Genomic DNA, 23,530 nt, shown 5'->3' with positions numbered 1-23,530 from the left:
AAATTAGTTCAATTGAGGAAGAAGAATGCAACACTGCATGGTATCTGTAATCAGCCAGTATTTCATTTCCTGTCATCGATCAGCTTGCCTAAATCACAGTGTTAGGTGATAGTTGGAATCAAATAGTTTATTCACACAAAGCCTAGGCTCCACAGGCAGTTCTCCGAGGAGCACCGAAGGCAATTCTCCCTGCATACACTATCACACACAGACGAGCAGGCTCGAGAAACAGATTCTCAGTAATTGGATTGCTAGTTGGTAGGACACCCACTATACTTTGTGCTAGGCTTCAATACCTCCTGTTGCTGCTACATCCTCCTCACAGATTAGACTACCGAGAACATAAACTTCTGTTACAGCTTTTTAAAACTTCTTATTTCCCTAGCCGGCTTTGTCTGAGGCCATAATCCCTCGCTTACTCTGAAGTGTTGATAAATCAAGTATTACTGAGGGCACTCACCTCATTTTCTACGTGTCGCTGTCCAATACTTGAATAACATTGGAGATCAGTTCTGTGTTGGCCAGACATCCTGCAGCTCAGGTGACTGGAGGGAGAGCCTCACATTCACTGCCTGCTGGGAGAAACAATAAGAATTAACAAACACATATCAAATATGCATTTCACATCTGAACAGTAATTGCAAACACATTACAAATAGATGGCTGTTTATCTCCACTCATTTAGATCATTAATATAAGAACGCCATTAACTTATAAAGCAAATACGTGTCGCAGACTCATTTTGTTTTTTATTCTCTCCTTGTCGTTCTTGTTGTAATTGATTTTATTTTCTCCCCTTTCCCTTTCTCTTTACTGCGAGAGAATGCTATCACAAGCAGACTTATGTTTTTATTGCTGACGGTGTTTACAAAGCATTTGTCCTTGGAGACACATTAGTACCCCAAGGCTTAGACTTTTGCAGATCTTGCATACAATTGTCAGATTAGATACTTCGTGCACTGCCTTCAAGAAGGCAGGCTCATCAAAACCAACACTGCATTCATTACCAGGCCCACCCTGTGTATACTGTCATGGTAATAGCTGATTGTGGTTGTGGACTTCAGTATTAGATACTATGCGGTACTTTGCCTGATCTGGGGGTTGAAAGTCCGATAGCACATGTTGGAGCCTATCTTGATAGGATTCAGACACTGCAGATGTGTTCATGTGGGGAAAATGTGTTAGCAATAAAGTTAGCTCAGCTACAATGTCTTTGGCCTGTGTGCATCATTGAAAAATGAAACAAGAAACAAGACTTATACGATGGCAATGTAATTGTAATTCCCAGGACCAAGTTGAACATATGGAGGCATCTTACTAATCACAGGTTACCAGAGGGACTAATGGAAAAACTGATTAATCACTAAGCTATTTTTTTAATGTTTATTCATTCTTGCAATATGAGTGTCGGTAACAAGACCAGCATTTATTGCCTATCCTTAAGTGTCCTTGAGAAGATGGTGACGAGCTTTCTGCTTGATCAACTGCAGTCTGAGTGGTGAAGGAACTCACACAGTGCAGTTAAGTAGAATTCATCCCCCTTCCTGGCAGCTGTCTAAGGCTGTACCAGGTGGTTTACTACCTCAGCATCCTTTATGGCCATGAACTGAACTTCTGACCCCATATCCTGTCCATCACTAACACTGCCTACGATGACATCCATAAAATCGCCTGCCTCCTCTCTCACCTTAGTCCAACCACCATTGAAATCCTCAACAAAAACAGAATTACCTGGGAAAACAATCCTCAGCGGTGCCTTTGTTATCTATAGTCTTGATTACTCAACCCTCCAAAATTTCAGCTCACTCAATCCTCTGTTGCCTGTATCATGATTTGCAACAAATCCTATTCACTTGTCAGCCCTGTACTCACTATTCTATATTGGTTCCTAGTCCAGCAATGCCTCACCTTTAAAGTTTTCATCCTTGTTTTCAAATCCCTCCAAGGCCACACCCCTCTGTACTCCAACTCCTCCAATTCTGGCCTCTAGTTGAGGGCAGAGAGTAGAAATCCCACCCAACTATTCAGCAGTGGCAAACCCACCCTGAAGCAAGTCCAGTCCCACAATTCAAGCCATGTACCATCCCACAAACAGCCATAATTCTACCTTGCCCTCATTATAATCACCCCATCCACCCTTTCCCCCTCCCAATTTACATTTCTATTGACAATGGAGAGGAAAATTGGGAAACCAGGTGGGGTGTTTTTTTTTTGGAAAAATATACTTTATTCATAAAATATCTGAAAGAACATTACAAAACATTTCAAAATGGCCATCACAAAAAGTGCAATCATATTCAACTTTTCCACATAGATGATGAGGTGCTTCAATACAACCAATGAACATTACAGACATTTCAACATGGTCATTACAGACAGTCAGACAGTGTAATGGTATTTATGTTATCAACATAGATCATGTTGCACTCTGAGGTGCTTCAATACAATTATGATACATATATTATTCATTGCATACATTCAATGTGAGTCATACAGCCCAAGGGGTCTATACAATTCTCAGGCCTTGGTGCACTATGGCTGACAGCGACCTTTCCCCATTGCGCCTTTGCGGTGGGTGCCCCAAACTTTAGTGCATCCCTCAGCACGTAGTCCTGGACATTGGAATGTGCCATTCTGCAACACTCGATCGGGGACAACACTTTGCACTAGAAGGCCAACAAGTTTCGGGCAGACCAAAGAGCATCTTTCACCAAGTTGATGATCCTCCAGCTGCAGTTGATGTTGGTCTCAGTGTGTGAACCTTGACAAAAACCACTGTATCCCTCTCCAGACCTTCTTTGCAAAGGCACATTCCACAAGGAGGTGAACAACGGTCTCTTCCCCACCACAGCCACCTCGAGGGCAGCATGTGGAGGAGATGAGACTTCTGGCGTGTAGGAAGGATCTGATGGGGAGGGCCTTTCTCACCACCAGTCAAGCTACATCTTGGTGCTTGTTGAAAAGTTCTGGTGATGAGGCATTCTGCCAAATGACTTTGACAGTCTGCTCGGGGAACCATCTGACAGGATCCACCATCTCCTTTTCCCGCAGGGCCTCTAGGACGTTTTGTGCCGACCACTACCTGATGAACCTGTGGTCGAAGGTTTTTGCATAAATTTTTCCATGAGGGACAGGTGGTACGGCACGGTCCAACTACTTGGAGCGTTCTGTGGCAGCGTGGCCAGACCCATCTTTTATAACACCGGGGACAGGTAGAACCTCAGCACGTAGTGACACTTGATGTTTGCATACCGAAGGTCTACGCACAGCTTGATGCAGCCGCACACAAAGGTGGCCATCAGGATGAGGGTGATGTTGGGCACATTTTTTCCCCCTTTATCTAGGGGTTTTTACAATGTGTTCCTGCAAACACGATCCATTTTCGACCTCCAAATAAAGCGAAAGATGGCTCGGGTGATCACCACCACGCAGGAGTGAGGAATGGGCCAGACCTGCTCCACGTACAGCAACACTGAGAGTGTCTCACAGCTGAGGACCAGGTTCTTACTGGTGATGGAGAGGGAGCGTCGCTCCCACATGCCCAGTTTTCTTTTCACCATAGCCACTCGCTCCTTCCAGTTTCTAACACATGCCTTGGTCCCTCCGAACCATATCCCCAGCACCTTCATTCTGTCTGACCTGATGGTGAAGGGGACAAAGGATCAGTTAGCCCAGTTCCCAAAGAACATGGCCTCGCTCTTACGACGATTTGCCTTGGCTCTTGAGGCCAGTTTGAACTGATTGCGGATGTTGATCAGTCTGTGCACCGACAGCGGATCCGAGCAGAAGATGGTGACATCATCCACGTACAGGGAGGCTTTGACCTGAGTGCCTCCACTGCCTGGTATTGTCACTCCTCTTATGCTCAGATCCTTCCTGATGGACTCAGCAAAGCGTTCTATGCAACACACAAACAAGACCTGACTCCAGATTTAATTGGAAAGCTTTCTGATTCCTGCCCGTTGACTGAAACTTTTTTTTTATTTTTGCAAAAATATACTTTATTCACAAAATATCTTCAACAACATTTCAAACCATTTCAAAATCACCATCACAAAAATACAATCAGGTTCAACTTTTACAACGTGTATCACGAAATGCATCAATACAATAAATGAATATTACAATCATTTGCAGACATTCATTTTGAGCTGTACAGCCCGAGGGGATTTAAACAGTTCCCAGCTCCTCGGTGCACTGTGGCAGAAAGGTCTTAGGCAGCGACCCTGCCCCATTGCGCCTTTGCGGCAGCTGCCCCAAGCTTTATTGGGTCCCGCAGCACGTAGTCCTGGACTGAAACTGTGCTGCTGATGTTTGTGTAGAGCATTTGAATCCAGTTGCGGATTCCCTTTCCAAATCCCATATGGAGAGCACATCCGCCATGTAGGTGTGCGATACCCTGTGAAAGGCCTTCTCCTGGTCCAGGCTGATGAGGCAGGTGTCCACACCCCTGTTCCGTACATAGGCAATCATGTCCCTGAGTAGCATGAGGCGGGTACAGCACAGGTCTGGTCACGGTGGATCACCAACTCACAGATTCACGGTGGATCACCAACTCACAGAGCAGACCTGACCCGATTGGGGATGACCTTGGACAGAATCTTATAGTCCACATTCAACAGTGAGATGGGTTGCCAATTGCTAATTTCCTCCCTTTCCCCTTTTCGCCTGTAGATGAGAGTGATGATGCCTTTCCTCAGGGATTCTGACATGTTGCCTGCCAGAAGCATACTCTCATGCACTTCTAGCAGGCCTGGGCTGATCCAGTCCCACAGAGCCAAATACAACTCAGGCGGTAAGCTGTCGCTTCTGGGAGTTTTACTCTTGTTGAAGGACTCAAGGGCCTTAGTCAGTTCATCAGGAGTTAGCGGTTTGTCCAAACTCTCCCGAGTACTGTCATCTAAGACCTCTGTGATAGAGGACAGGAAGGTCTGGGAGGCCGTGTTGTCTGTGGGCTTCAATCTGGCATAAAAGAACTTGCTGATCCTCAAAATGTCGGGCTGCGATGTCTTTACTGAGCTGTCTTCTTCCTTCAGGCTGCCGATCACAGACCTCTTCCTGTATACCTTTTGGAAGAAGAAATGTGAGCACGCCTCATCCTGCTTCACGGAGCAGACTCTGGACCGGAAGATGATCTTGGAGACCTGAGGTGTTGTAAATGAATATTCAGTCAGGAAATATCCTCCGTTCCTATGCAGTGTGCTATCCTGTTTCCCCAAGGCCACTTTGCACCCACAATAAGGTTCAGGGCAAGATCTCACTCTGTGAGGAATCACAGACAAAGGTTTGCAGCACCATATAATCTGGGCTTTATTTCTGAGTTACAATTACAACTAAAGAGTATGAAAAGTCAACAATGAAAGTATTTCAAAAAATAACTAACATAGGTGTTTACAAAAAATCAAGAAGCTGGATCATTCAATCAATAGCTACATGCAGACAACAGACAGCCCTAAGAATCTAGATGCAAAACTACATTTCCATCATGAAACATTATAAAAACTAAGTATGGCACGGCAGCATAATGACTACAGCTGACAGTGCCGAGTATTGTACTGCAGCGAAACAAGAACTAAAAGGCATTCTTCACATTGAATTAAACACAATACATGCCAGCTTTTCCTTTCAAATCAGAAAGAAGAATGACTTTGAATATGAACTCTGGATGCTCAGAGGAATACTCACAGGTACTGACAGACATTTATAACAAACAAACTGCCCACATAACATGGCAATTCTGAATTTGGCAATGCCAGAATCTATATGAAAGGCAGATAAAATGAAACAAAATAGAGGAAGGAATAGAATAGAAAGCTGCCAATGATTTCTCTGAGGTTTTAATTGAGCAGCTTTGTTATACAAACCTGCATGGGCCTCCCTTTTGACAAAAAATAAGCTCAATGAATTGGGATTTGCACTATTCGAATTTGAATGAGGGTGAAAGTGGAACACTGTTAATTCACTGATGACAAGATTTACTATGGAAAAGGGTGACAAGGGGACAGTGTACTAGGTGACTTTAACAGGAGGGAATAATAGGGCGTAGTGTGATATAGGAATAAATTACAAGCATGCAGAACAAATGATCCAGGCAACATATTACCAACGCTGTTGAGACAATAGTCCACTAACAACAAGAGCAAACAAATTGTCTTCTGCCCAGGCAAATTACATGCAAAGGAAAAATCTACAATAAGACCTGACCCTTGGGAACAAACAAAGTAGGATCATCACTAAGTGGCATGACAAACAATCCAGAAATCATTAAAGGCTTTATAAATCACTGAAGAAGAGAACAAATCATGTAAATGGTTCACAACAACAATGCTCATCCCACACAAATATAAATATCAAGAAGGTGTGAACAGCTGTAGTGTGAGGAACAGCCATAGACAGACGTTTGTGCCTCCACTTTGGGGAGTCAGTTTACAATCACGTTCAATGAAAATAACATGGCAACATGTCAATGGAATATTTAACCTGTCACTCCGGTTACAACCTGCTGTTTAAAAATGGTAGGACTACAAACAAACCCCCACATCTCTAAATCCAGATCTATGACACCGTACTGCCTAGCTTACTACCTGGTTATTGACTCCAGCATATAATGAGTATCGTTCAACCATCTGCACAAAACCAAAGCAGAAACATAGCATGCAAAAAATGAAATGCCCTCCAAATATATTTTAATATGTTTTCAGCCACACAATATTTTTTTCTGTTGGGAAAATGATGAAACATAAAATAAATAACACAAGATCCTGGAAGACAATTCTGACATATGGTAAACGGAGGCAGGGATACGTGCTGTCTAGTTGTTTTTCACACTACAGCTGTTCACACTGTCCTGATATTTATATTTGTTTGGGGGTGAATAGTGTTTTCATTAAGCATTTAGATCATACTTTTTTTGCTGAATGGTATGTAAATCTTTTATGATTTTTGCATTACTATCATTTGGACTTAAGACCACATGACATGGAAGAATCATTCCCAGGCTAATGTTCCACTGAGCCCACAAGACCCAATGTCCTTCCTTGATAGGAGTGTCACCAGCCTCCGTTACATTAATCATTTATCTCTGGTCTGGCTTGATCAAATGACTGTCTCAACTAATTGGTGATAAACTCCATTTATAGGTTAATGGGAAAAAACATCAAAGAAACTTTCAATTTCACAGCAGACTTTAGAATTGATTTAGTGACCTTATTAAGGCAATATGACATCTTCATATTTGAAAGCATTAGACCTGCAAAGCACTTTTCTTTTCTACCCTCCTCCTTTGAATGTCCAACTTGGTCATTCTCTGCGTTTCAGCTTTGCCAATGATGCTTGGCAGTGAAATGCATCATAAACAGAACCTGTCCCTGCCCTTATTTAATGTCCACACACACATTTAGGGCAGGATTTTCTGGTCCTGCCAGTGGCAGGCATTGTTGCGGGCAGAATGGGAAAATTTGGAAAGCGGCCTGTAAGACCCTCTATCTGGTCTAAAGGTCCCTGTCTTGGATATCAACAGCGCACAACAACGTGATACACCTTTATTAAACCACTAAGCAACAGCACATACTCATGATAATACTGGTTGCTTAGCTTCCCTGCGAGCCGGAGTCTGTCTCGGTGGTCAACCCAATGACAAATCCTCTGCGTGCGTCTTCTTAGCAACTGACCAAATTGCTCTAACTACTGCAGCAGAGATGGTTCTGTGGATTCTTTATAACTTTCTTTGCTTTGGCATGTGCCATATAAAGTAAAGCCTGCTTTTAGTCCATTTACTTGGTTTTCAATTACATCAGTGTCTTTTCCCTTGTCCTTATGTCCTGGGCCTCTCACAAGGTCATGCTTGAAGGAACAGAACCAGCCTGACTCTGCTTTGTTATTTCTTACACTGTTATTAATCCCCAGGCTGGTATAGACAGACATCTTTACGCCCTCTAACAAGCACAAAAAGGGATCTTTCTTACAGTTCGGGGTCAGTTCTCCTGCACAATTTTATTCATTTTGCAAACCTTGCTAATTCTGGCAAGGCTTTGACTTGACTAGATTGATCATCATGCTTTGTGTTTTGAGCCCACAGTGCAGTTCATCTTCGGCCTGGGTTCTTCTTTCACCTCGATGTCCCATGTTACCACCATGAGGCAGACTCCACACAAAGGGTTACACCACAATCGGCCTACGCTCATTAATACAAAAGAAATAATGAAACAGTTACATAGTTAAAAAGTGATTGTACATTAAAAAGGTAAATAATGTTGACTTACAGGCCAAAAGACTTCTGTCCACTCTCAAAAATTTCCCATCCTGCTCGCGACTTTGTCTGCCTCTGGCGGGACCAGAAAATCCTGGCCATAAGCTTCAGTATAAGTGGGTGATACTAATCAGGAAAAATTATACACAGTTTCATTTTAATTTTTCCCATCTCACTGGGAGCAATTGTAGTATTTCACTAAGATAAAAGCAAAATACTGCGGATGCTGGAAATCTGAAACAAAAACAAAAATAGCTGGAAAAACTCAGCAGGTCTGACAGCACCTGCAGAGAGGAACACAGTTAACGTTTCGAGTCCGTATGACTCTTCATCAGAACTAAGGAAAAATACTTATACTTTTTCTTAGTTCTGTTGAAGAGTCATGCGGACTTGAAATGCTAACTGTGTTCCTCTCCGCAGATGCTGTCAGACCTGCTGAGTTTTTCCAGCTATTTTTGTTGTTGTTGTTGTAGTATTTCACTACCCTAGGCTGTAACTGGTATCTTGTTGAACTATGTTGCGGTAAGCGAGAACAATTTAAAAATTCTTTCTTGGCATGTCAGCACCGCTGGCAAGCTCAGCATTTGCTGCCCATCTCTAATTGTCCTTGAAAAGGTGATGCTGATCTGCTTTCCTGAACCATTGCGGTCCATCTGGTGTAGGTACATCTACAGTGCTGTTACTGATGGAGTTCCAGGATTTTGACCAGGGACAGTGAAAGAATAGTGATATTTTTCCAAGTCAGAGTGGTATATGATTTGGAGGGGAACTTGCTGGTCCACTTAAATTTCCGGTCAATGGTAACTTGTAGAATTTTGATAGTGGGGGATTCAGTGATCGTAATGATATTGAATGTTAAGGGAAGATGGGTGGACTCTCTCTTGTTGAAGATGGTCATTGCCTGCCACTTGCGTGATGCAAATGTTATTTGTCACTTAACAGCTCAAGCCTAAATGTTATCCAGGTCTTGCTGCACTTGGACACAGACTGAGGAGTTGAAGTCATGAGTGGTCTGGAATACACTCCACTTGCTTGGATGAGTGCAGCTCCAAAACAATCAGAAAGCTCCTAGCAATCCAGAAAAAAAGCTACCCACTTGATTGTTGTCTCATTCACCATAAACAGACACTCCCTTTACCACCAATGCACAGTAGCAGCAGCGAGTACCATCTATAAAATCCACTACAGCAACTCACAAAAGCTCCTTTGACAGCACCTTTGAAACCTGCGACCTCTACCACCTAGAAGGACAACGGTATCAGACATGTGAAAATATCAGCACCTGCAAGTTTCCCTCCAAGTCACACACCATCCTGACTCGGAAGGGGATCCTGACAGGGGAGGCAGTAGCACAGTGGTAATGTTACCAGTCTAGTAATCCAGAGCCCCAGGCTAATGCCCTGGGGACATAGGTTTGAATGCCAGTAACACAGATGGTGGAATTCAAATTCAGTTAATAAATTTGGAATTAAGGTCTTGGTAATTAATAGTGACCATGAAATAATTGTTGTAAAAACCCATCTGGTTCATTAATCCCTTTTAGGGAAGAAAATTTGCCATCCTTACCTGGTCTGGCCTACATGTGACTCTAGACCTATTGTGGTTGACTCTTAAATGCCCTCTGAAATGGCCCAGCAAGCAACTCAGTTGTATAAAACCTCTACAAAGCCTACAAAAATGAATGAAACTGCCATTAACCTAGGCACCGAATATGGCAAACACAGCTCTGTTGACACTGCAAAGTCCTCCTTACTAACATCTGGGGGCTTGTACCAAAATTGGGAGAGCTGTCACACAGACTAGTCAAGTAGTAGCCTGACATAGTTGCACTTACGGAATCATATCTGACAGATTATGTCCCAGACACCACCATCACCAACCCTGAAGTGGTGATACAGTTGGGAGGGAGTAGCCCTGGGACTTCTCAACATTGACTGTAGACCCCATCAAGTCTGTTGGCATCAGGTCAAACGTAGGCAAGGAAAGCTCCTGCTGATTATCACTTACTGCGCCAAACCCTGTGCACCACCACCCCCCGCCCACTCTCAGCTGATGAATCAGTACTTCTACATGTTGAAAACCGCTTTGAGGAAGCACTATGGGTGGCTAGGGCACAGAATGTACTCTGGGTGGGGGATTTCAATGTCCACCACCAGGAGTGGCTCGGTAGCACCACTACACCGAACTGGCCGAGTCCTAAAGGACATAGATGCTTGATTATGTCTGCGGCAGGTGGTGAGGGAACCAACAAGAGGGAAAAATCTACTTGATTTCGTCCCTACCAATCTACCTGTCGCAGAGGCATCTGTCCATGACAGTATTGGTAGGAGTGACTACCTCGCAGTCATTGTGGAGATGAAGTCCTGTCTTCACATTGAGGACACTCTTCATCGTGTTGTGTGGCCACCATGCTAAATGGGATAGATTTCGAACAGATGTAGCAATTCAAAACTGGGCGTTCAAGAGGCGCTGTGGGCCATCAGCAACAGTATAACCATAACCTGTAACCTCATGGACTGGCATACCCCCCACTCTACCATTACCATGAAACTGGGGGATCAGCCCTGGTTCAATGAAGAGTGCAGGAGTGCATGCCTGGAGCAGCACCAGGCATACCGAAAAATGAGGTTTCAACCTGGTAAATCCACAACACAAGGTTACATGCATGCCAAACAGCATAAACAGCTTGCAGAGCTAAGCAATCCCACAAATAATGGATCAGATCTGCAGTGCTGCCACAATCAGTAGTGAATGGTAGCAGATAATTAAGAACTCACTGGAGGAGGAGGCTCCACAACTATATCATCCTCAATGATGGGGGAGCCCAGCACATCAGTGCAAAAGGTAAGGCTGAAGCATTTGCAACCAACTTCAGCCAGAAATGCTTCAGGTGATCCACCATGGCCTCCTCCTGAGGCCACAGCATTGTAGATGTCAATCTTCAGTCAATTCGATTCACTCCGCGTGAAATCAAGAAACAGCTGAAGGCACTGGATACACTGGAAAGGCTATGGGCCCTGACAACATTCTGGCAACAGCACTGAAGACTTGTGCTTCAGGACTAGCTGCGCCCTTAACCAAGTTGTTCCGGTATAGCTACAATTCTGGCATTTACCCACCAGTATGGAAAATTGTCCAGGTATGCCCTGTCCAGGAAAAACAGGACAAATCCAACCTGACCAATTGCCACCATATCAGTGTACTCTCGATCATCAGCAAAGTGATGGAAGGGGTCGTCGACAATGTCATCAAGCCACACTTACTCAGCAGCAACCTGCTCACTGACTCTCAGACCCAATCTAGCAGCTGTGTTTGCCAGGGTCACTCAGCTCCTGAACTCATTACAGCCTTAGTCCAAACATGAACAAAAGAGCTGAACTCAAGTGATGAGGTGAGAGTGACTGTCCTTGACATCAAGGAAGCATTTGACCGAGTGTGGCATCAAGGTGCCCTAGCAAAACTGGAGTCAGTGGGAATCAGGGGGAAAACTCCACTGGTTAGAGTCATACCTAGCATAAAGGAAGATGGTTGTGGTTGTTGGAGATCAATCATCTCAGTTCTAAGGCATCACTGCAGGAGTTCCTCAGAGTAGTGTCCTAGGCCCAACCATCTACAGTTGCTTCATCAATATCCTTCCCCCCATCATAAGGTCAGAAGTGGGGATGTTCGCTGATGATTGTACAATGTTCAGCACTATTCGTGACTCCTCAGATACATAAACAGTCGGTGCCCATATGCAGCAAGGCCTGGAAAACATTCAAGCATGAGCTGATAAGTGGCAAGTAACATTTGCGCCAGGCTATGACTATCTCCAACAAGAGAGAATTTACAACCATCTCCTTTTGACATTCATTGGTATTACAATCATTGAATCCCCCACTATCAAAATCCTGGGGTAACCATTACCAGAAACTGAACTGGACCGGCCATATAAATAACATGGCTACAAGTTCAGGTCAGAGGATGTTAAATCTGCGGAGAGTAACTCACTTCTGACTCCCCAAAACCTGTCCATCATCTACAAGGCATAAGTCAGGAGTGCAATGGAATACTCTCTACTTGCCTGGATGAGCGTGGCTCCAACAACACTCAATAAACTCGACACAAAGCTCGCCAAGGCTCCTTAGGCAGCATCTTCCAAAACCACAGCTGCTACTATCTCAAAGGACAAGGGCAGCAGATACATGGGAACACCACCACCTGGAAGTTCCCCTCCTAGCCGCTCACCATCTTGACTTGGAAATATATCGCTGTTCCTTCACTGTCACTGGGTCAAAAACCTGGAACTCCCTCTCAAACAGCACTGTGAGCGTTCCTAAACCACAGGGACTGCAGCAGTTCAGGAAGGCAGTTTAGCACCACCTTCTCAAGGGCAATTAGGGATGGGCAATAAATGCTGGCCCAGCCAGTGAAGCTCACATCACATAAGTGAATCATAAAAAAAACCCATCCAGGAAAAGAAGCCCACTTGTCTGGCACCCCACCCACCACCTTCAACATCCAGTCCTTCCACCAGCAATGCACAATGGCAGCAGGGTTCATCATCTACAGATGCACTTTAGCAACTCACCAAGGCTCCTTCAACAATACGTTCCAAACCCATGACCGCTACCATCTAGAAGGACAAGGGCAGCAGACACATGGGAACATCACCACCTGCAAGTTCCTCTCCAAGCCACACACCATCCTGATTTGGAACTATAGCATAGTTTCTTCACTGTTGCTGGGTCAAAATCCTGGAACTTCCTCCTTCACAGCACTGAGGGTGTACCTACACCACATGGACTGCAGTGGTTCAAGAAGGCAGCTCACCACCACCTTCTCAAGGCATATTAGGGATGGGGAATAAAAAATGCCAACCTAAGCAGCGATGCCCACATCCCATGAAAGAATTTTTTAAAACTATACCGCCGTTCCATTTGGTCAAAATACTGGTACTCTCTTCCTACCAGTAGTGTGGGTATACCAAAACCACATGGACTGCAGTGGTTCAAGAAGGTGGCTGACCATCATATTCTCAAGGGCAATTAGGGCCAAGCCTGTGATGCTCATATTCCATGAAAGAATAAGAAAAATGTCTGTGGGACAGCTCTCCCAATGTTGCCTCAAGTCCCCAGTTGCTTGCGGGGAGCACTTTCGTCATCATGGGGAAAATTTTCTCCCCGTCAGATGGGCTGAGCGGAAGCGGGCGTGGGTGGGCACGCAGCCGATCGCTGCCTGCGATCGGCTGCGCGCTGCCATTTTATGTAGGCAGGCCAAATAAGGCCTGCCCAGTGTGATGCACACTGGGAAGCCTTGAGCGCTCCCTGTGTGGGCGGGGGGAGTAGGCTGAGTTGGGGCCTGCGCTCATTCGCGCACGCACGTGAAAGAGCACAGAAATCTCCCTGAGGCACAGAGCTGCCTCAGGGAGAATAGTTTGATTGTCATAAATTTAAATAAAGATAAAAAAAAAATTAAGACATGTCCCCTCATGTGACAGTGTCATGTGAGCTGGGACATGTCAATGAACTTTAATAAAAATTTTTATTCAATTTATAAACACTTCATGAAACCTCATCCCGCCTGTGGATGAGGTTTCATGATAAATGCGAAGGCCGTCTGGGCTCTTCGCCTGCTCTCCAACCTTAAGGTTGGACGGTCAGCTCCATTAATTATTTTAATTAGTTTTTAAATGGCCTTGATGGGCCTTTGACAGTTCGGTGGGTGCACAGCCAACTCCGGTGCGCACCTGCCAAACTGAAAATCGGAATGACGGGCGGTGAAGTCGAGACGCATGCCCTACATCACCGTGTGTCATTTTACGTGTCGGCGAGCAAGGCCCACCCCCGCTCGCCGACCGGAAGATTCTGTCTCATGTCTACATTCGCTATTCACTGGAGGCTTTGATTGTGTGGTCTCATTCATGAAATTTTATATCACTCGCTGTGTTCTGATTCTCTTATTTAAAATAAATCAATAATAAGCTGCAAGTTATTTCTAGTTTTCAGAAATGTCTGTTTTATGCATTCTTTCTTGTAGTTTCAGTAGTGTATTAACAATGTGTTTGCTCATGGATGAATTTTTGTCAGGAAATGACAATAGTTTTGTGCATTAGGTTTGTTATGAGGCTATGCCCCTTTATATATGAGTTTTTAACTTTCAGCTGACTGGAAATTTCAAATTGCGACAGAGCCAACTGCATAAAAATGCAAGGGAAGGGGAGGTGATGGCATAGTGGTATTGTCGCTGGACTAGTGATCCAGAAAGCCATGGTAATGCTCTGGGGGCCTGGGTTTGAATCTCGTCATAGCAGATGGAGGAATGTGAATTCAATACCAAAAAATCTGAAATTAAAACTCTGATGATGACCATGAAACCATTGTTGATATTTGTAAAAACCCATCTGGTTCACTAATGCCCTTTAGGGAAGGAAATCTGTCATCCTTACCTGATCCGGCCTACATGTGACTCCAGACCCATCGCAATGTAGTTGACTCTAAATGCCCCCTGAAATGGCCAAGCCAGCCACTTAGTTGCATCAAACTGCTACAAACTCACAAAAAAGGAATGGAACCAGACGGACAACCTGGCATTGGCCTCAGCACTGGAAACGGCAAACACAGCCTTGTTTTGCCTGCAAAGTCTTCCTTACTAACATCTGGGGGCTAGTGCCAAAATTGGGAGAGCTGTCTCATAGACTTGTCAAGCAACAGCCTGACATAGTCATCCTCACAGAATCATATCTTACAGATATTGTCCCTGACACCACCATCACCAGTCCTGGGTATGTCCTGTCCCGCCGGCAGGACAGCAGGACAGGCCTAGCCGAGGTGGCACCACAGTGGTATACGGTCAGGAGGGAGTTGCCCTGGGAGTCCTCAACATTAATTACAGACCCCATGAAGTCTCATGGCACCAGGTCAAACATGGGCAAGGAAACCTCCTGCTGATTACCACGTACCCCCCTCCCTCAGCTGATGAATCAGTGCTCCTCCATGTTGAACACCACTTGGGGGAAGCACTGAGGGCGGAAAGTGTGCAGACTGTACTCTGGGTGGGGGACTTCAATGTCCATCACCAAGAGTGGCTTGGTAGCACCACTACTGACCGATCTGGCCGAGTCCTAAATGACATAGCTGCTAGACTGGGTCTGCGGCAGGTGGTGAGGGAACCAACAAGAGGGAAAAACACACTTGACCTTATCCTCAACAACCGCAGATGCATCTGTCCATGACAGTACCGGTAGGAGTGACCGCCGCACAGTCATTGTGGAGATGAAGTCCCGCCTTCACATTGAGGATACCCTCCATCGTGTTGTGTGGCACCACCACCGTGCTAAATGGGATAGATTTAGAACAGATTGAGCAACTCAAGACTGGGCACCTATGAGGCGCTGTGGGCCATCAGCAGCAGCAGAATTGTACTTGAACACAATCTGTAATCTCATGGCCCAGCATATCCCCCACTCTACTATTACTGTCAAGACAGGGGATAAACTCTGGTTCAATGAAGAGTGCAGGAGGGCATGCCAGGAGCAGAACCAGGCATACCCTAAAAATGAGGTGTCAACCTGGTGAAGCTATAACACAGGACTACGCGCATGCCAAACACATAAGCAGCAAGTGATAGACAGAGCTAAGCAATCCCGCAACCAATGGGTCAGATCTAAGCTCTGCAGTTCTGCCAAATCCAGTTGTGAATGGTGGTGGACAATTAAATAACTCACTGGAGGAGGCTCCACAAATATCCCCATCTTCAATGATGGAGGAGCCCAGCATATCAGTGCAAAAGTTAAGGCTGAAACATTTGCTACAATCTTCAGCGAGAAGTACCGAGTGGATGATCCATCTCGGCCTCCTCCGAAGGTCCCCAGCATCACAGCTGCCAGTCTTCAGCCAATTCGATTCACTCCACATGATATCAAGAAATGGCTGAAGGCACTGGATACTGCAAAGACTATGGGGCCTGACAATACTCCGGCAATGGTACCCTAGCCCCTAGCCAAGCTGTTCCAGTACAGCTAAAACACTGGCATCTATGCGGCTATGAGGAGATTGCCCAGGTATGTCCTAAACACAAGTAGCAGGACAAATCCAATCCGCCCCATCAGTCTATTCTCAATCATCAGTAAAGTAATGGAAGGAGGCATCAACAGTGCTATCAAGTGGCGCTTGCTTAGCAATAACCTGCTTACTGACGCCCAGTTTGGGTTCCACCAGGGCCACTCAGCTCCTGACCACGTTACAGCCTTGGTTCAAACATGGGCAAAAGAGCTGAATTCCCGAGGTGAGGTGAGAGTGACTGCCCTTGACATCAAGATAGCATTTGACAGAGTGTGGCATCAAGGAGCCCGAGCAAAACTGGAATCAATGGGAATCAGGGGGAAAACACTCCACTGGTTGGAGTCATACCTAACACAAAGGAAGATGGTTGTGGTTGTTGGAGGTCAATCAACTCAGCTCCAGGACATCACTGCAAGAGTTCCTCAGGGTAGTGTCCTCGGCCCAACCATCTTCAGCTGCTTCATCAATGATCTTCCTTCCATCATAAGGTCAGAAGTGGGGATGTTCGTTGATGATTGCACGATATTCAGCACCATTTGCGACTCCTCAGATACTGAAGCAGTCCATGTACAAATGCAGCAAGACCTGCACAATATCCAGGCTTGGGCTGACAAGTGGCAAGTAACATTCATTCCACACAAGTGTCAGACAATGATCATCTCCAATATGAGAGAATCCAACCATTGCCCCTTGATGTTCAATGGCATTACCATCACTGAATCTCCCACTATCAACCTCCTGGGGGTTACCATTGATCAGGAACTGAACTGGAATAGCCATTTAAATACTGTGGCTACAAGAGCAGGTCAGAGGCTAGGAATCATGCGATGAGTAACCCACCTCCTGACTCCCCAAAGCCTGTCCACCATCTACAAGGCACAAGTCAGGAGTGTAATGGAATACTCCCCACTTGCCTGGATGAATGCAGCTCCCACAACACTCAAGAAGCTTGACACCGTCCAGGACAAAGCAGCCCATTTGATTGGCTCCACATCCACAAACATTCACTCCCTCCACCACCGACGCACAGTAGCAGCACTGTATACCATCTACAAGATGCACTGCAGGAATTCATCAAGGCTCCTGAGACAGCACCTTCCAAACCCACAACCGCTACCATCTAGAAGGACAAGGGCAGCAGATAGTTGGGAACACCACCACCTGGAAGTTCCCCTCCAAGTCACTCACCAGCCTGACTTGGAAATATATCGCCATTCCTTCATTGTCACTGGGTCAAAATCCTGGAACTCTCTTCATAACAGCACTGTGGATGTACCCACACCACATGGACTGCAGTGGTTCCAAGAAGGCAGCTCACTAACACCTTCTCAAGGGCAACTAGTGATGGGCAATAAATGCTGGCCCAACCAGTGAAGCCCACATCCCCTGAGTAAACTAAAAAAAAATTCCAAAAGGTGAGAAACCAACAAATCACCCTTGATGAGAGAACATTTCCTATAATCCAGATGCCCATCAAAACTCATAATTAAGTTAATTATAATTAATTAATTAATCATAATTAATTAGTCTCTCTAAGGAAGAGATGATAATAGTGCAAAGTACTGGATATTGAAATAATGGCTGTCACAGACAGACTCTTAGAAATACATAACAAATGAAATATTTCAAGACAAGGCTACCAGAGAGAGATTGCAAGTGACATGGGCGGTTTCAAGAAATTTTTCAGCAGAGGAAACAAGCTGAGGGCTCTCACTCCCCCTCTCTCTCTTTTGAAATAGGCTGCTTGGTTTGAGAAGTCAACCCTACCATAAACCTACCAGTGAACCAAGATCTCGTAATAATTGCAATGTCTCCTACGTTTGACCACATCCAAAAAAAAACAGCTAATCTCAATCAGCCGCAAAGGTTAAAATCTACAACACAAGGACAACAAAAGGACATTTGACCTTATATTCTTTAACCTTCTCTTTATTGGACTCCCCTTATTTCTGATAGATGTGCATGTGTGTGTGTGGGGGGAGGAGGGCGGTGGCTGGGGGAAGAAAAGTCAGGGGGTGGGCTAGTGACTGCATGAAGGCTGAATGCTTGACATTGCACTTTTAATATTTTTCTCGGGTTTACTAGTCAATGAATTTGCCCTTTCCTTATCTCAAGAAAACCTTGTTTGATTGGCTGCTTATTGCTCACAGCTTCAATAGCAAAATACATTCTGGGCAGAATTTAGCCCTTGTTGGGCAGGCTTGGCGGGGACGGGCAGGGGCGGTCGGGACGCTGACTGCCACCCGTGATTGAGGCCTGAAGGCGATTTCACGCTGGCGGGCAAATTAAGGCCTGCCCAGCGTGAAACGCTAGCGGCCGCGCTCATCGCTGCCTGTGCGAGCGAAGGAGGAGGGGCGAGTGCGAGCTTCCTGCATGTGCACGAGTGTGCACTTGAAACTCTCCCTCAGGCACAGAGCTGTCTTAGGGAGATGAAGAGTTTTAAAAAATAATAATAAAGATTAGAAAAATATTATAAAACATGTCTCCTCATGTGACTCTGTCACATGAGAAGGGACATGTTACTAGTGATATTTGAAAAATTTTATTTCATTTTTATTTGATGTTGGAAACGTCATCTTGCCCATGAATGAGGTTTCCAAAAAAGTGGTAAAGGCCGCTTGGCCTTTTCGTCTGCCCGCCAACCGTAATGTTGGACGGACGGTGAAAAATTTAATTCAATTATTATTTTAATGGCCTTAATAAGCCTTTTAATTGTTGGCGGGCATGCTGCTGACTCCGGCGCATATCCGTCAACTGAAATATCGCACGACCACACGTTGACATTGGGACGCTCGCCCAACGTCAATGCGCATCATTTTACACTCGAGCAGGTCAAGCACCTGCCCACCCACCGAGGTAAAAGTTTTGCCCTCTGATTTGGAAAAGGCATATCCTCGTAAAAAAGAAACCTTTGCTGTGACCAACCGAGGAGATTGAATAGGGGGGAGCCAGTTCATCCCTTCTCACCTGGTCAGAACAGTTTGAAATCCACACTCTTATCTTACACTGACCCACATTTTTTACAATGTCTTTATGACTGCAAATAAAATCACATGTATGGCTCTGTCATGCAAATCATAATAAAATCTCTTAGGGTTTATCATCTGAATTTACATGTACAATAGGATTAGTGTTCTTAAATGCTAATGAAAGTTAAAAGCTATTTTTATTGCTTGATTGATGTTCATGTAAGGTCATTGGGAAGCTGTATATCGCCAGCTGATGTAATCAAAATTGGTGCATTTATAGCCTATATTAGGTCTGCAAATGAGCCATGAAATAGACCTTGTAAACTGGAGGAAAACAGCTCTCAGGATGGTATCAGTCGAAGTAACACATAAACACGTGCCTCTAATAAAGTGTAAATCTTCTATGGCAAACTTTTTGTTAAATGTTAACATACTTGTGTGGAAATGTTGCTGTCGTTTGAATGATTCTGGTGCACATTTCTATTTAAAGGCGCTTGATGGAAATCATACAATCCTGCATGACAGAAAGAGGCCATTTTGCCCACTGTATCTGTGCCAGCTCTTTGAAAATCTATCCAATTAGTCTCACACTTGTACTGTTTCCCCATAACTCTTCAAATTTTCCTTTTCCAGGAAATAACTTGTTTTTGAAAGTTCCTATTGAATCTACTTCAGCCACTCTTTCAGACAGCACATTCCAGATCATAGCAACTTGCTGTGTAAGAAAAATTCTCCTCATGACCCCTCTTCAAGGCTGGGTTGAGTTTGTAATTGGGAGTGGATGAAGGTTTGTAGCTGTGGATTGGGCTATTGCGTTATGAGTGCTTGGCAAACATCAGGGAATTCTGGATTAATAATATTATCACCATTTATTGGTTGTCAGTTTGGCCCAGATTCAGTGCTAATCTAATCACTGAGCAGCAGATCACTTAAATATTTGGGAAGCTGACTCGATGCTGTAGACACTAACATGACACTAAAACAGGTACATTTTATTTCCTGTGTACCATCATGTAGTTCCTTGTTTGAGGATAAATTCTGCTCTACTCAAATATGTTCCATCCACATTTTGACTGTTCTACTGGCAAACCAGTGGGAGAGATTTTTGACAGACCATTCAGGCATTAATGATCCTCTGAGGTGAGCAAGATGGTGTCTTAATCTTAAAGGCCAGTTTAGCCTGAGATACTAAAGCAAAGGGGTTGAGCACACACTAGGAATGGTTGCCTGGAGTCTCATTAGGGGTTGAGTGCCACTTAAAATGCCTGCTAGCACTCATTAAGGATGCTACACATCATTTTGATGGCTAGCGCTTCAACTAACACCTTCTCCTAACAGTGACCAGCTGCCTGGGAGAAAACAAGGCGTGAGTGGGATTTCAAGCACAACTTAAAAGGATAATCAGCATTTCATGGTCCCCTGCTGCTTGCGCTGGGTAAAGGACCTCTGAAGTTAAACAGGAGACTTTCTGAGACATTTTGTTAGGATTCTATTAAACATTTTGAGGACTTCGCCTAAAAAAAGTAACATATTACTCCACCATTTTGGAGACCTTATAAGAGTCACCAGAAGAAAGGGGGTACTGTCCATCTTCTTTAAGATCCCTCTTGTTTTGGATGAGGAATGGGAAGAGGACATTAGGGCAAGCAGAGCAGCGCCAGCTGCTGTAGGGAGAGAGACAGGAGGGGGAGGTGATGTCCTTCTCTGCAGAGGATACAGGATATACATCTCCCGATGGACATCTCCTACCCAGACCTCCGGGGTACCCGCTCCATTAGTCCCTGAGCCATCCTATTGGATCCTGCCAGCCCACTTTGCATATTCAGTGCAAGTGGTTGTGAGCAGCCCACAAATACTGCTCCACAAAAATTGCATCTAATTTTCTTGCTCAGGATAATACAGCATCTTGAGCCCCAATGACATCATCAGAGCCTCATCACCATATTTGAAAAGGACCCTGCCAGCTTGACGAGTGTTAAATTTACATGTGTCTTGTTCAGCACCTTCAGACAAATTCAAATTATGGTCATCAGAACTAGGACCAAAATTGTGTGTTAAAATCTCAATTTTCAAAGATGTGTCTTATTAGCACAACACCCATATGGTGCTTTCTTTATGCTTTGGGCCAAAATAACCCCCAGTAAATTTTAAATTGCAGGTATAAAACACCAAGCCAGCAAGATCTTCACAAATTGTGTGGACTGGAATCTGACTTTAACTCTACCCATTTGGCAGAAAGAGGCAGGGTGGCAATTAAAATAGTACTGGGAATTTACACTTCCAGCCCAAGATCTGGTTTTAAATTTTAAATTTCAGGCAGCAAGGATGCCTGTAACAAGCTGGCAGGGTCCTTTTCAAATATGGTGATGAGGTTCTGATGATGTCATTGGGGCTCAAGATGCTGTATTATCCTGAGCAAGAAAATTTTAAACAGAGAGATAAAAACAAAAAACTACTGCAGATGCTGGAAATCCAAAACAAAAACAGAATTACCTGGAAAAACTCAGCAGGTCTGGCAGCATCGGCGGAGAAGAAAAGAGTTGACGTTTCGAGTCCTCATGACCCTTCAACAGAACTGAGCAATGTCGGAGAGCAGAGCAGTACTTCTTCAAGGTAGGCATTTCTTGTGTCGGAGAGCAGAGCAGTACTTCTTCAAGGTAGGCATTTCTTGCCTATTGCTCAGTTCTGTTGAAGGGTCATGAGGACTCGAAACGTCAACTCTTTTCTTCTCCGCCGATGCTGCCAGACCTGCTGAGTTTTTCCAGATAATTCTGTTTTTGTTTTAAAGTTTTAAACAGCCCTGACACAGCTCCCAAGCAGGTTAGCTGCTCACTTTGCCCGTCGCTGCCTCAACAGGAGTAATTCTGGGCACCGCACTTTAGAAAGGATGTCATGGCCCCGGAGAGGGCACTGAAACAATTTACTAGAATGGTACCAGGGAAGGATTTATGTTGAAGCTGTGAATGTTCGTAGAGTACAGAACGTAAAGGGGTGATTTGATAAAGGCATTCAAGATTATCAGGGGTTTTGTGATAGACTAAATGAGGAGAAGCTGTTTCTACAGTCAGGAGGGGTGATAATCAGAGAACACAGATTAAAGATGACTGCTGAGAGAAGTACAGGGTAGAAGAGTGTTATTTATGCAGTCAGTTGTTATGAACTGGAATGTACTGAATGAAAGGGTGGTGGAAGCAGATTTGCAGATTAAATAGTAACATTAAAAAGACAATTGGATAAATATTTGAAAAGGAAAAAAAATGTTATTGGGAAAGAGGGGAAAGTTATGCTGTAAAATTCTATAAATAGCTAATTGCACCCATCTAGCAGCTCATATTTTGTAATAAAGGGTGGAATTTTATGTCCACCCCAACATCTCCTGGGCATGGGCTAGTAGGTGGGGGTGTGTATGCAAAATTGGGTGTCACTGTGGTGGGACTATCCTCATCGATTGCCCACCTCCACTGGTATTTTATCAGTGTCGGGGAAGGTGTCAGGTGGTCTGCCATCCTTAGGCCAATTTAGGCCATTAAGTGGCCAATTAATGGGCACTCTAGGGCCTTTACCCAACGCCTCTGGTATTTTACCAGCAGCAGGGGATTCCAAGACCACATGGTGAGGCGGCCTTGTTGTAGGTGGGGAGTCTGTTGTTTCCCTGTGCTCCCATGGTATTCACCCATCCCCTGTTTGATGACCCTGCCCTCCTGAACATGGTCCCACTCTGAAGCTTCCCACTCACCTGTCAATCCAGATCCATGGCTCCTCTCTGTTGGGAACTGCCTGCAGTTCCAAAACTGGCCACCGCTTCCTGCTGTACTGCTGGAAATTGAGAGCTGCTAGCTATTTGATTGGCCAGCAGCTCTTGGAGGTGAGATTTTCTCACAGATGTGGGTGGAAGTTTGGTGACCCAACCAATTGGAGGTGGGCTCGCCCTGACTTTTAAACTGGAGGTGGGAGGCGTCGGGGGTGATGGGACCAGTACCGCTTCCTAAAATTCCCTTTAGTATTTAAATATGTATCATATGGCCATATTGTGTTACAATGATCTGTGAGAAACATTTTGAAGATATAATAAGTACACTAAGGCTTTCAGTTGTGTTGCAGTTTGAATATGCTGCTGAAGTAAATATGCAGCAGATTGACAGAGAGCACTTTGAATCATTTATAGTCGGAGCCATATATCTGATAAAGGTCATTGTTGGCGTGTCATAACTTGGCAGGTTCCTTGAAGTGGGCTATCTTTACCCACTTTACTCCCTGGTTCAGATGATTAT

This window comes from Cetorhinus maximus, chromosome 8 (genome assembly GCF_964194155.1).
Source record: "Cetorhinus maximus chromosome 8, sCetMax3.hap1.1, whole genome shotgun sequence".
In the NCBI taxonomy this organism is placed as follows: domain Eukaryota; kingdom Metazoa; phylum Chordata; class Chondrichthyes; order Lamniformes; family Cetorhinidae; genus Cetorhinus; species Cetorhinus maximus.
Note: the sequence above shows the minus strand (reverse complement) of the source record.